The 15,706-nt window shown below is 36.6% G+C and overlaps 1 protein-coding gene across 3 annotated transcripts in view; it reads left to right on the top strand.

The window, feature by feature from the left end:
• Nucleotides 1-15,706, top strand: part of DIAPH2 (diaphanous related formin 2) — a 798,971-nt gene that overhangs the window by 612,462 nt on the left and 170,803 nt on the right. The gene's annotated exons all lie outside the window — the stretch shown is intronic.

The raw sequence follows: 15,706 nt of genomic DNA, 5'->3' as shown, positions 1-15,706 counted from the left end.
TGGAACAAATATCTGAGCACTGGGGCCCAGCCAAGTTGACACATGAAATTAACCATCACCAGAGGGTTGTTAAAAGGTAGAACTGACTGACCCTTATGATTTTAGATGTGGGAATTAAGGGAAAGAGGCATTAAAGAAGGTGGTACCCTTCATAAAGAAAAAAACAATTCAGGAATAGAACAGACTTCATCAGGAGGGTTATAATGATTAGTGACTTTTAAATGTGTTTGATTTTCACAAGCCTTGTCAAAATGGGAAATGTCCTAGAAGCCATGGTGTGCGTGCATATGAAACTCAGGAAAGAGGGTTGGACTAGACGGATAGACTTGGGAATCATTGGTTTTTGATGATTAAAGTTAGGGCCTATTAGTTTGCTAGGGCTTCTGGAATAAAGTACCACAAACTGGTGGTTTAGAACAACAGAAATTTGTTGTCTCCCTGTTAGGGAAGTCTGAAATCAAGGTGTAGCTCTTTCTGAAGACACTAGGGAGGATAGTTCCAGGCCTGTACCCTTGCTTCTGTTAGCTCCTTGGCCTGTGGCAGCGCAGCGTCAGTCTTCCCAGGGCATTCTCCCTGTTGGCGTGGCTGTCTTCACGTGCTGTCCTTTTTATTAGGACACCAGTCATATTGGGTTAGGGGTCCAGCCTACTCCAGTATGATCTCACCTTAATTAATTACACAACTTATATGAGTTTGAATGAGATCACAGGGTAAAGTAGAAATCAGAGGTTCTGAAAGTATTTGGTCTCAGACTCTATTTACTCTCTTAAAAATTATTGAGGACCTCAAATACCTTTTGCTTATCTGTGTTTTTAGATATTGACATTTTTCATATTATAATTTAAACAGAGACGTGATGAAGTTATTTAAGGAATATGTTTAAATTATTTATTGATTAATCCTATTAAAATAATGATAATAAACCTATTACATGTTAAGTAACTTTTTTTTATGAAAAGCAGTTTTATCTTCCTTATTCCCCCCCAAAAAATATTTAGTAAGAAGAGAAAAAATTAGTGTTGTAAATCCCTTCAAAGTCTGGCTTAATAAAAGACTGCTTGATTCTTATACCTGTTTCTACATTCAGTCTAACGCACTATCGTTCATCATGTAGCTTCTAGAAAACACTATACACTCATGAAAGAATGAGAGAGAAAAAGGCAAAAAAGTGTCAGTATTCTTAAAAAGATAGTTTTGACCTTGCAGATTTGAAATGATTTCAGAGGCCTTCACAAGTTCCCAGATTAGACTTTGAGAATCTCCAGGGTGAGTGGTGAAAAGAGCTAGGAGTCAAGACAGAGTCTGTCCAGTTTTGAGCCAAAAACGTAATCGTGTTCCCACACCACACCATCTCCCTTGTCCCTCCACCCTAAGTACTTATCAACCTTTCACTGTTTCCTTAAAACCACACCTACAATAGAAAGAAGAAAAAAAAAGAAACTATTTTTGATCATGTCTATAGTATGTATATATTTTCATTTGCCAAGATTTGGTTGATTACCTCTTTAAATATCATTGAAGCCATGGTATAAAGATCCGAATAAGTTTTTGTGCAAACGCTTAGCTAAGTAATCTGAACATGAAAGATATACTGTAAGATTAATCTTTTGTGTATTGTTACCATATCTCTGTTTATAGATCAATCAAATAGTCAGCTTCACCATTAGGTTCTTGTTTGTGGCCCCACAAATACTTATTATTATTACTGTTATTGTTTATTGTAATATTATTTTACACTTAAGAGTATATGTGTGTTAGTACTTATAAATATGTTTTTAAAAGAGGTCCTTCCATCAAAATAGTGTAGTCTTATGCAGATGAGAAAGATGCAGAAAAGAAAGAATAAGAACAGAGTTGGGTAATTGGGTGTCAAGACGGAGCTCAGTGTCAGTTTCTCTGTGTCTTATAAAAGATGGTATTGTTAGCTAAGTGGAAGTCAGTTGCAGACATTCTGAGAGTCTGGGAGGAGGTGCGGTGCAGCTACATAAACTGTGAATCCTTGAGAGACGTGACAATGAAGTGCCATCAGAAAGTGATTTAAAGAGCTTTTAAATGTGTCCAATTAGAACAGTGTTATCCACTTCCCACTGAAAGAGAGATGATCTAGAACATTTGATTGCCAGTGTGAGATATATATAGTACAGAGTGTAGAGGTAGCTCATGCACATGTGACTAGAGATACAGACTATTGGATGCAGGGGTCTCACCTGTAACAAAGGTCATCATGTAAAGAGTCCCTTGGGTAAAGAAAATCACTTTTAAATTACACACAACTTTAAAAACACAAATACTCTTCCTGTAAAGTTTCTATTTCATATCAACTTAGCCAAATTGCAAATCCCTCCCTTTTAAAAAATCTCCCATGATCCCATATAGCTAATAAGTAACAACAACAAGATATATTTCTCTGGCATGCAAAATTATAGACATTCACTCATCAAGGAGAAATATTTTTGAATCTAATTATTCAGAAAAATAATAGGATAAAACAAACAGAGAAGAGTATTTCTGTAATCTGGATGTGATCAGCTGAGCTCAGAATTAAGTAAAGACATCATGGAAACCTAGCAGCCAGAGAATCATATCCTTTCAGTTAAATCCATTTCAAAATGCTATGTTTCCAAGCTCCATTTTGAAAGAAGTGGAGATCAGAAGGCAAAAGGCCATGACAAGAAATAGTATTTTTTTCATTGTAAAGGAGAAAAAAGACATGGTTATATATTAAAGAGACAGTCATTTGTAAACATTAAGTGACATGACTAAAAAGTTATTAAAGTCTGTACATGAAAAAAGTGGAGATCGGTCCTAGCTCTTCCACCTACTCACTTTATGACCTTTTTCTGTTCCTTCATCTCTTCATGCCTCAGTTACCCCATCTGTAATGCAGGATAATGACATTTACCTCCTATCGTTTTAGTGAAGATTAAATGAGATAATTAAGTACAGTACATAACACAGGACCTAGAATATTCTTGCTGCTGCTGCTGAAAGTCATTTTGTGCTCATTGAAGAATCTGAAAACAGTTCAAGACATAGTCACCATCCTTTAGAAGTTGACAACTTTGCCAAAGAGATGAGTAGGAGAGGAAAAACTATTCATTGGCTGGGGCTCTATAAATTAGACAAAATACATCTTAACAGGAGAAAAACGAACAGACTTATTAATGCATACATCATGTGTACACGTGGGAGCATTCGGTGATGAGTAACTCAAAGGAGTGGTTAGAACTTGGGCTTGTATAGCATCTTAGCAAAAAATAATACATTTTTAGAAATTTTTAGATAAGACAAAGGAAAAGGACTTTGAGTTTCTAGCGTGGCAAATTGGGGGAAGGCAAATGTATGGGGGAACTAATGGAAGTTAAGGGCTAGTCAGTCAGTTGTTTTGTAGGTTCCTCTGGTGCCATTTCTGGGCTGATAAGGGTCTCTCTAGAATAGTCTCTGGCAAGTAACTTCTGTTATTCCTGGCAAAGAGTGGAAGAGGGACACCTTTGTAAATTTATGTCCTGCTTTTAGGCAAATAGCAAGACCTCTGAGAGCTTTTCTTGTATCTGCTTCTTCTCAGTTGCCTTCAGCTCAAAATAATCCTTATGCCAAAGTGACATATTTTGGGGTGACATATTCTGCTACTCTTCAGATGTAATAAAGCTGAACCAGCAAACAGTGTGCTGATACATAATAGAGATTATTTAGAACTATCCAAAAGGGGAGATCGCTGAAGGCTGGTAAAATGACATAGTTTCTCAGAGAAGGCTAAATATGGTCTCTGAATGTATCAGTTGAACTAGATCCTGAAGGGTGGGTAATATCTGGCTAAGCAGGGGTGAAACTATGCAAGCAAAAGGGACTAACATCAGCAGTAGTGCACATCAGCATGGAAGGCAGCAACGGAGGATCTGTTCAGTAGCTCACAAGAAAGTACATCAAAATGATTAAGAGGGTAGATTCTAAGTTCAAGTCTCAGATCCACAACTGACTAGCCATATAATCTCTCACAAGGTATTTCATCTCTCTGTGCCTTAATTTCCTCCTCTATAAAATGAAATAATAGTACTTTCCTTGTTATTGTGAGAGTTAAATGAGGCAACCCACAGAGACTGGTTACTTATACTCTAGTCTGTCAATTACATGTTAATGTCTTTGATCTATCAATTACATGTTAATGTCTTTAGTCTCTGCTAAACTGTTCAATATGCAATATTCATTTTCTCAGGTAGTCATTGTCTTCATTGTCGTCATTGGTGGAGGAGGGTTTGAATTGGAAAACTGTTGGAAAGAGAGGAAGATGGTTGGAAAGACTGTGAAGAGCTTTCCAAGTCAGGCAGGGGTTTGTGATGTGATAAGATAGGAGAGCCGAGGTGATTATAGGAATTTGTTCAAGGATCACTGAGGCAGTGAGCCAGAAACACAAGAAAAGGAGAGGTGAATGCAAGGTGGATGTAACTGGAAAAGAACAGTGAAAGGTAAAAAAAAAAAAAGTTAGCTCCTATCTGATGCTCTCTTCAAAGGAGTTTCAACCTATGGCAGTTTCAGAAGGTGGTATCAGGAAGGGAAAACTTCATAAAAGAGATGAAAAAAAGGCAGTGGGAGTTGGAAGCAATGGATTCACTGACAGCCGAGACGTTTTTTAAGAGCAGCACAGTTTCATTAATATATAACTATGTATTGATATTTTTTGACATATTAGGCTATTTCACTCATCCAGCCAACATTTATTGCACCATTTCCCAAATAATTATAATTAAAGCATGCACAGTAATACACCATTTATTTAAATGTAAAATTGAGAAAGCAAATTTAAATGCAGCAAAAAATATGCTAAATCAATAAATGTACTCTAAAATGTGTCTAATACTATGTAAACTATGTAAAGTGCTTGGCATAATCCATGTTCTCCAACCTTTGATTATATTAATATAGATGATAATTAACTTAGGGACCACTAAAAATAAATAAATTAATTCTGTAGGTAGAGTGAAAAAGCTTACCAAATATTTTGTAATATTTGTGAATGCAGCTCTTTTCATGTTTCTGGAAGTCAGCAATTTAATTGCAAGGGCTTAGAGGAAGCAATAAAAAGAAATGCATTTTAAAAAGGGTGTTTTGAAATTGGAAACTCCAAGTGTGATTCTTATGCAAATATTATTTAATCAGAAACAGTTTTGCTCCTCCTTATATAAGATTATATGGAAATTAGAATTGCCTATTTACTTCTAGTATGATGACAGAGAACGCTTCCTGAGTCAGATTTGATTTTGAGAGTGAATAAGCAAATTTTAACCAATAAACCTTGATGTTTAAACTCTGTCATTAGTGGTGGGTAGCAATTTTAGTTTTCTGTTTTCCAAGTTTTAAAATAATTACGTCTTAGAAGTGAATTAATTCATTTCACATTATATCATTTTAATCTGAATAGGTCGAAATTGTTTCCCCATGTCATACCCCAGACATTAAATTATAGTAACCAATATTATAGATTAGAATACCAATAAATAACAGAATTGACCCCAGTGTATTAAAAAAAAAAATCCCGGTAATATAAATCCCTGAGACATTGTGGGTACCACCATTCTGGCATATTTTATAAATGATAATGAGCAGCTCATAGACACTAATGCAAAGCTAAACAAGTGTATATGTGCTTGGTAGACCTGGGAGAGAATAATTGATCTAATAAGCCTTATTTATGAAGAAAAAAAAAGAATATCTGGGTGATATTCCATTTATTTAAATTGCCTTGCTCCCTACATTTAGGAAACATTTCAAGAAAACTGTTTATTCAAAATCACAACTTTTTCTCTTTGTTCTCTACGGTTTTTTTTCAATGGAAATATGTGGTTTGTAAGTGTGTGAGTGGGGGGGCATGCGAGGGTTCCCCCAAATAAAATTATCCAGTAAAGATTTGCCCAGGTGTTTGAGAGATTTTAGCAAACTAAGGTATTTAGTATACATTTGAGACTGTTATTTTAGTAAAACATCTTTAGGTTCATTTTAGGCAACATCTTGTGTTACTGTTGCCATTCACTCAATAAATACTTCTTGAATTTCTAAGTTCAAGCACTGGGTTAAGGCATTGAGGTACAAGAGATGCCCCCGCAGTAGCAACCATCAAATGATAAATCACACCCAGCTGGGGAACTCTGCCACCCCCTAGTGACATGTCATCTCAGACAAACCTTTCAATGTTTAGCCTGCCATTGAAATGAGTTCAATTTCCTTTCCTTTGGAGCCAGACAAACCCAAGTTCAAATCCTGACTCCATGCTAAACAGTATTATTTTGGGCAATTCACCCAACGCCTCTGATCCTCAGCTTCCTTGTCTATAAAACAGGGGAAAGAACAACATCTAGCTGTTAGGTATTTCATAAGAATTAAATGAGAGAATATGTGCAAATGTCTTAGCACTTGTTTGGCACACGGTTAGCACTTAAATACGTGTTAATGTTGTTATCCCCTTAATAATAATAGTTATTTCAGTGAACATAGTATGGAAAACTATTAATAGCAGTAATCACTACAATAAGATCTTGGTTGAATAGAATGCCTTGGGGAAGAGGTGTTTTGATTAATCTGACTTTGTAATTATAGAAAAAGCCATTTGTGCATCAGTCTTTATCATTCATAATCTTTCTGAACTCTGTTAATCCACAACCCTTGTCTTAATTGCCCAGCTACCTCTCCCCAGCCCCCAGTGGTTTGAGCTTTACATTTTCACAGGTAGAACTGTGTGGCATATAGTGCTTAAACATAGTTTTGTACATACAGCCACCACACAATATGTAGATCATTGATAACTCATTAGGACTTTGTTATTGTCTCTGGGCCATTATTCAGAGCATGAGTGATCATTGCACACAAGTGTGGGAGAGTGGGCTTCATCTGGACTAACTGCAGCATACACTCTAGATTAATTGAAGGTTCTAGTTCTTTTTTTTCTGGGAGTCTATTTGAGCCACTTAATCACTAGTAGTTTTTTTTTTTTCTGAACTCATACTAGAATATTTACATTTCTGGCATCAGTTCACTGGAAATAAGTGCTCAACTCTCATTCTGTCTGCCTTAGCAGTAAAACAAATTTCTATATCAACTAAAAATATTCTTTTAAATAGGAGACAAAAATAAATATGCGAAACAAGATAGGTAATATACTTTAGATCTCATTAAGGGTCCTTAGATTCTAAATGCAGAAACTCAGATTTGCAAAAACGGTAAGAGCTGTCTTCAGTGTGTTGAGCATTTAACAAGATTTCATCAATTCTTCTGTAGAAGATGAGTAATGCTGGCAGTTACAAATTTGGCTTTTCTCTCCGCTATGTGCTTGTTGCTGTGTATGCCTTATGTAACTTCACTAGCCAGGAAACCATGAAAATATTGGAGCAGGTGGGTGAAAACAATCAAATTGACTACATAAGAAATGACCAAAACACACTGTAGGTGGCCTAATCATTTATTAGAAACATGTTTTGGTTCCATATTTCAATATTCTAATTCTTCTTACAGCAAAGTGTCAAATGAATAACAGCTGTTATATACCAACATTGCAATTAGTTTGGCTCGGCTCTCCGTCAAATGCGTTTAGATTCACGTCCTTAATTACACCTAACAGATTCATAGAACCAACAAACTGTCCTGGACCCAACTGAGTCTCTAATGACTTTTTTTTTTTTTCTTCTTTGAAAATTAAATTTGCTCCACCCACATTGAACCCCTGAGCCCCTGGGCTGCTTCAGAATCAGGACAAAATCTATTGTTACACTAAATGTGCGAGAGGATTATTATGGGTGAAAACCTTTCAGTGATTTTTAATTTAATTCTGCAAGTAGCTATTGAGTGCTCCCAGCGTGCTGAGCAGGGTGACACACCCTAATCACAGTGGTGTTGTCTGATAACTCAGCACCATTAACCTACTTAAGGGGTTACTAATTGTCAGCCTTTCTCCCTCTGTGTGTCTCTTCTGTAAGAAATGATGGCTCTTCTGCATCTGTTTGTATATGTATGCATCCACTCACACAGGACCGTGTGCAGCATGTAACATGTATATTTCACTTTTTCATGCATTTTTAATGTATGAAAACGTCTATTTTTCTTGTTTATGTCTAATCAATCCTCAGTCCTCAGTTGCTCCCTTCACACATGAACAATCTGTAAAGTATATGATATCTTGACTAGTTAGTGGGAGAAAAAATGAGAAAAAAAATCTTAGTTTAAGAAAGCAGTTATGCCTTTGTTATAATGGTGTTACAAAGACATTATAACAGCTTAGAATACCTCATCGTCATCTAAATGAACACTGGGTTTTATATGTTATTTCATAATAGCTCAGAGGATGATGGTATGATTCATCTGGGAAACAAAAAATAATTATCCTTTTAAGTGTGCAATTAACTATGGATGCCATAATACTTTTATTTGTTGGAACCAGTATTGGAATTGGCTCTAAATGTACATTGTGTAAAAAATAATAATAATAATCTCTTTATCATAGGAGGTATTTCAGAGTTCCTGATTTTGATTTAGTCTTTTCTGTTTGCTGAGCCCTGGACAGGGCTGCCTAGGAATTACCTGGAGCATCAATAAACAGGATGGATGTGTATAGATCTAGGGAGCGGCAGGCACAGTCTTGCTGAGGGTGGGACAGGGTCCCAGGGGTTCTTTACAGACCTGTCTGGTTCTGTGGTCGAAGAACCTCATTCTCAGCGTACACTGGGTTAGGCTGTGCTGTCATCTGACCACCATAATACCTTGTTTTATTTAAGCATTTAGTCTCTCATTTTTATAAGGTAACCCCAATTTTTTTTTGATTGAACTGTAGTTGATGTACAATATTAGTTTCAGGTATATAGCAAAGTGATTTAGTTATACATATACATTCATATGTATTTTCTTTCTAGATTCTTTTCCAATATATATTATTACAAGATACTGAATATAGTTCCTTGTGCTGTACAGTAGGTCCTTATTGTTTATCTATTTTATATATATTAATGTGTGTCTGAGTAACCCCAGTTTTTAAGCTAATAATTTTATGTAGTTGAGTGTCTGACGTTGAAGTTTTCCAAATTCCCTGTTTGTCTCACCAGTATGTGCACACCCCTGGTTTGAGTTGCTACCTCGTCTGATTTTCTAGAACAGTATTTCTGTGCAAGGAAAATGTGTTCCCTCTAGTCCTCTTTTGTCAAAAACCCTTTGCACTTGCTTTCTTTTGTCAATTGAACCTTTTTTGAAATGCATCAGTAGGGAGAGCTCGCCTAGCCTTTGCTAGACAGGAGTAGCTGTAGGTGCATTTAAACAATCCAACTTGAAAAGGGGATTTCTCTCTTTTTATTTGAAAACAATTGAAAATGAAAGGTGTATGTCTCAGGATAGAGTGCTTAACTGACCTCGTTCTACTGAACTTCAGTATGGTTTATGAAACTGCCTCCCCTGTGTCTTCCCCAGTGTTTTAAAAAGATGCTTTACTCGTTTGAGGCAACTGGTTCTGAGTCAGCGCTCTATCTGGCATAACCGGAATCCATTATGTTGTTAGGTCTTGTTATACTGTTCTTTGCATCTCTTTTTCTTCACTCAAAGACTCAATGCAGCTTTGTTCGAAGGGCTAGCTGATCATATGTTGAGGGGAAATGGAGATTGAGCTATGGAGATGAACTCTGACTACATTAGCTTTAAGTGTCCCCTCGCTCCATCCCCACAGTATGTAAAGCCTGGACTTTTCAGTAATCTCCTGTGGTCCAAGTGTGTAGAAAACTAGCCCTTTTCACTTGAGTAACCATGACCAAAAATGAAACCCCTAAAGTACCCCTTCGTGGGTGGAAAAGGGGGTGGTGGTGAGGGGGTTGGCAGTGTGCTTCCCAGCCCCTCCTCCCTCATCCCCTCTCTCATTTTAAGACTCCAAAGGAACAGAGTAAGTATTTTTATTTAAAAAAAAATGTAAGTTCTTCCTTTTAAAATCATAGCTCATTATAACCTTAGGGAAAGCTGTTGTATGTGCTGGATTTCAGCAGTTCATGCTTCTTCTGAAGGGTGTGTCTTTTTAAAGTCCAAAGTAACTAAGGGCTGATGGGAACTTACATTCCAGAGTGAAACCGGAAGTCTGTATTCTCAAGGTGCTCTCACATTTACACAGACAGTAGCATATCTTACAGAAAAAAATGTATTCTTTAAATGGAAAATGGGAGTCCTATGCCAGGTTTTTGTTTCGTTCTGTTTGTTGAGGCAGGGAGTTGAGGGGGTTAAGAAGCTGGTTGCTTGTCTCATAAATAAGGTAGTTGGCCATCTTTAAATCTCTGGTGTTCAAGAAATACCAAGTATCAGTTCACAAAATGTGAGTCCTTTGTTATAAGCATCTTTTTTTTTTTATAGGCAGTTTCTGAAACTAGTTTCTGTTTCCCGTGTAATGCTTTCATATAATATTTATCCATAAAACCGTTGGGATTTTTGGTGTTGATAAAGCCTTTTTATCATCCAGCTGGACCTCTCTCCCCCTCTTCGGGACTGTGGCACTGTCGCACCCTTCCTGATGCATTGCTTCCTGGTGGGTGATGGCATGATTTGCGAGCGAGTCCATATATAAATAAGGTGGTGAGAACTGCCTCAGCAATTCAGTTTCTATTTGAAAGGAATTAAGTAGTCACTTTCTGCTTTCTTATGTTTCCCCCCACATTGTCTTTTCACAATTATATTCGGCATCTTAGGAGGGCCTCTTTTCAGTTTCACTCCATTTCGAAGCAACATTTGGTTGATTCAGAATCTTGGAAATGTAATACCCCGAGTGTTATAATAGACCTGTCCTACTGTATGTGCTTTTATCAAGCTAGAATGTGAAATTTAGCAATATCTAATCATTTCTAATTTTCTAGGAACATCTCAGGAATTACGGACGCTTTGATCAGTATGTTTTTATTTTTGCTGAGGTTAAAGGAGTGCTTATCTAGAAAGAGTGATAAGAGAGAATGTATCAAACTTCGACCTTAATTCTTGGCTACATAGATATTATATATTCATAGGTGTTTCATGTGCTTTGGTGGGTGTGGAAATATGTGTGAGATCAATAAAACTTTACTTCAGTGTGTTCACAAGTGAATATGGATATGGTTTTACTGGATGAACTCATTAGCAAAGATACCTTTGAAGTATAAAAAAGGTTACAGTATACATAATTGTTACACTGTTCATATATACACATATATATTTATCTACATACACGTTATTAGACTCCCACAAATAAATATCTATTTGTATGTGTCTGTGTAATAACAGAATTGACTATCATAACCCAGTTTTTCAAGTTCCTCTGAATTATTTAAAGCTAGCTAGAAAGGCATACAGTACTGATGTCAGAGTCTTGCATTACCCACCTTAGAGCAAGACAATATGATAATTATTTTCTAACAGTTAGTGTTCATGTATACTACCCACATATTGCTGTTCATTCATTTTTGTACTTCAGACCATACATCTAGAATTACTTGTTTTGCCTGCAATACATCTTTTAGAATTTCCTTTGGGTGAAGATGGCAAAGTCTTTGGGCCAAGCCTCTTTAGGAACTTTCTGGGCCAAGAGAGACCCAGGCCTTGTCCCACATCGTCCCCAAGACTTGGGAACCTTGGCCTTCTCATTAACCTCATAGGAGTTTTCTTTTTTCTTTTTTAATTTATGTTTTCTTTCTTTCTTTATTTAATTGATGTATAGTCAGTTTACAACGTTGCGTCAATTTCTGGTGTAGAGCACAATGCTTTAATTAGACATATATATACATATATTGCTTTCATATATTGTTTTTCATTATAGGTTACTACAAGGTATTCGTATAGTTCCCTGTGCTGTACAGTATGAACTTGTTGTTTATCTATTTTATACATCTATAGTTAGAATCTGCAAATCTCGAACTCCCAATTTATCCCTTCCCACCCCTTTTCCCCCCGGGTCACCATAAGTTTGTTTTCTATGTCTCCTCATTGGAGTTCTCATTCCTATAGTCCTGTCTCCCCAAAGGTGTTCATCCAGTGTCCCAACTCATGGGTTTAAGTCATTCCAATCCCTTAGTTTACAACAAGCCAAAAGGGTTCATCCAGCTTTGTGCTCAGCCTGGCTTTATTTCCTGATTTAGGGCTTTGTGTGGTCTGGTTAGTCTCAGTTTCAGGTCGCAACTTCCTGATTTCCTCCTGGCTTACCCACCCCGTCCCCCCTGCCCCTGCTCCTGTTGCTAATTGGCAGGTGAATGCAGTGCTGCCCTTCAGTTGGAGTTTCTTCATTGGAAAGAACACTGCTCTTCCCTGTTGAGACCTGTGACTCTTTGGCAGATGCCTCAGGAGCTCTCCCCCCAGTGCGTAGGTTCAGAGTCTTGCCTGACCTTCAGATTCTTGGCATTCTCCTAGGTCAGTGGTTCTCAAAGTGTGGTCCCCGGACCAGCAACTTCAACGGAAGCTGAGATTTGTTAGAAATGCCAAATTTCGGGCCTCAGCCCACACCTACTGAATGAGAAGTCAGGTAGGAGTCGGGAGACAGTAATCAGGGTTTTTTGGGGGTTTTTTTGGGGGTAGGTGATTCTAATGCACACTAAAATTTACAAACCCTAGATTCCAATGACTCAACTCAACTTCTTATTTTACAAGTGTAATAGCTGAGACATGAACAGTCCTTGCTCAAGGTCATAAAGCTACTTTAGTGCTAAATAGGGGAGCAGGGAGGAGAGCCTGCCTCAGCCCCCCACTTATTCTGCTCTACTACGCCACAGTGCTAGTGTGTAACATTGTTGTTAGTTATTTAATTTAGTCAGATTCTTGTACCTGTGAAAATGAGAGATTTATCCTCCAAGCTTTACATTCCTATAATTTTCTTTTTAATAGAAGTAGAGTCGGTTTACAATGTTGTGTCAATTTCTGGTGTACAGCATCATGTTTCAGTCATACGTATACACACATATATTCATTTTCATATTCTTTTTCATTATAGATTACTACAAGATATTGAATATAGTTCCCTGTGCTATACAGTAGGACCTTGTTGTTGGTCTGTTTTATATATAGCAGTTAGTATCTGCAAATCTGGAACTACCAATGTATCTTTTCCCACCCCCTTTCCCCCCTGGTAACCATAAGTTTGTTTTCTATGTCTGTGAGTCTCTTTCTGTTTTGTAGATATATTCATTAGTGTCTTCTTTTTTCACCGTATGATATCACTCATATGTGGAATCTAACAAAAGAAAAAAGAAGACATTCATGAACTTATCTACATTCCTATAATTTTTGAACCTTCTTCCAGTGACAGGATCCAATCAGAATCAAGTAGTTTTAAGTGACAAGGTGGAAGGATATCCTTGGCCTCGGAAGTGTACAGGGAACTCAGCAGAGTATTTGTGTTGTCCAATATGACTTTGATGGATAGATATTGCTATGTTTTTCCAACTGTAGCATACCAAAATGAACTCAAGCAACTGATTTACTAAGGAATGATCGTTTCCGTTCTGTGTGTGTATACTTGATTTGTAAAATGAGTTACCAAAGAATTCCTTAAGTAGCAGTATCCCTGATATGTTAAAATAGAATTCCTTGATCTTGGGGAGGAGGTGGATAATGAATTACCTGTTTAGGAACACATCAAGTGAAGTGCAAGTTTACTCTGTATTAAATATTAGTTAAGTATAAGTATACTTATTCTACAATTATTCTTATTTGTACATCCTTTAAGGTCTTTTGTTTGCTCTTGATGGATGGATTTAGACAGCAAGTAAACACGGATGTGAACTTAGAGGAAAGGAAATCCAAAGCCACTATTTCAGTCTTTTCTGCTTTCAATTTTATTTTCAACAGCCAAGCATTTCTTTGCAATGATAATTGGAGAACTGAGACTATTTTCTTAGTACACCACGCTTGACTGGACTGGAAAAGTTAGTGTACCCTCTAAAGGAAGTGCCTTAACCACTGGGAAATTCTTCTATGAATGTTAAAGAAAATAGCAGGAAGAAACTATCAGGAGTAGTCAGTACTACATCATTTTGAAGACCTTGTAATCTTTTTCAAATATTAATAAGAAATTTATGAAAAATGGACTATCAAGGTAGTTTATTATGTTACAGATGGGTTTAATTTACCAGCATCAGATACATAATTTGTAGGGCTCACTGCAAAATGAAAATGCGGGCCTCTTGTTCAAAGATAATTGAGAATTTTGAGACAGCAGCAGCAGAACATTAAACCAAGTATGAGGCCTTTCTGAGCACAGGGCCCTGTGTGACTGCACAGTGTCACATGCCCAGGAAGCCCCTGTGTTTTGCCTTGGTGTACAGTGAACGAGAAAAGTAAAATCCCCACACCTTTGTTCATGGAACAAAATGATCATTTTAACTTGAATAAAAGTGAGAATCTTTTAACAAGAATCCACTTCTAAAAAAAAAAAAAAAACTCTTCGTGCAAGTGACCTCTTTTATTTATTTTAAAATGTCTATTCTCTTCCCATCAATTCCAGCATGATCTCTGTAGCAAATAAAAAAGGGAGGTTTTCCCATGGGAACTTCTGTCAAGAAACAATCTTCTTTGGCCTGCTTCGGATATATTAAGAAATAGTTCTCATTTCTCCTAAAGTAGGTTTGAACATTTTTCTCTGATGAATACTTTACATACTCTGAGCAAACAGCTTCGAATTTCTCATGTATTTTTCTGAAGAGATTCCTATTTCTTTTTTTTTTTTTAATCCCCAGTGGCTTAAGATATCATATCTACAGATAGTTTACACCACATTCTATGTAAGTAATGTCGTAAGACCTATAATATTTCATTCTACAACATTGTCTTTGAGTCTGTATGTACTTAATGCTGAGTTCACTTGGAGTCATATCAATCCTTTGAGTTTGTTTTCTGTGATTTGGTTTTCATAAAACAGGAAGATGCTCTCTAGATTATGCAGGTCAGTTCCCTGCCTCAAGGTATGCCTGTATGTAACTCTGTAAGGCAAATGGTTAGACAACATGTTTCTAAATGTCCCAGGAGAAGGAAAGTATAGTAACATTCATAATCCTAATGTCCCGGGAGAGACCAGTGTACTCGTATTCCTCTCAAATTCCATTGCTCTTGAGTACAATCATTATTCTTTTCTTCTTATTTAAATTATTTGATGTGTCTTATTCCTTTACTTCAGGCAAAGTGCTTTATTTCCAAACCTAACCTTAATTATATTCTTGTGGAGGAAATAAAAAGCAGACTCTTCTAACCAGTATATTTCGCCATGCAAAATTCTTGAAAACTTTATCACATTTGTCCATTTGTCAGCCCTTTCTGAGATGTCGACATATCCTGGTTAATCATTATTGTTGCATATGTTTCTCTTTTTTTTAAATAAAAAAAACTATTGAATTATTTAGTTTTTCTTAAAAGTTCAATGATTTTTATATTTCAGATGCTCTTTAGTATTCAGTAGATTCACAGCATGCTCAGAGTCTTCCTTACTGGTCCACTGGCTCTAATATTTATTAGAATAATTTTATTTACCATATGTTTGTGTCATATTGGAAATGTTAGGAGAAAAAATTGAATTTTGAATGTGAAAGGTCTTTTCTTCTTTTGTCAAAAGGAAAAAATGCATTCTCTGACATTAATAAAAGTCATTCTGGCATTCTCTTACAAGATACTCACTAAAATGACAGAGCACATGAAAAATGTAATTAGATGTTTGATTGAACCGGGTTGGTTGGTTGGTTTTCTATCTGATAAA

This window comes from Camelus dromedarius, chromosome X (genome assembly GCF_036321535.1).
Source record: "Camelus dromedarius isolate mCamDro1 chromosome X, mCamDro1.pat, whole genome shotgun sequence".
NCBI lineage: Eukaryota > Metazoa > Chordata > Mammalia > Artiodactyla > Camelidae > Camelus > Camelus dromedarius.
Note: the sequence above shows the minus strand (reverse complement) of the source record. Positions and strands in the feature narration are given on the sequence as shown.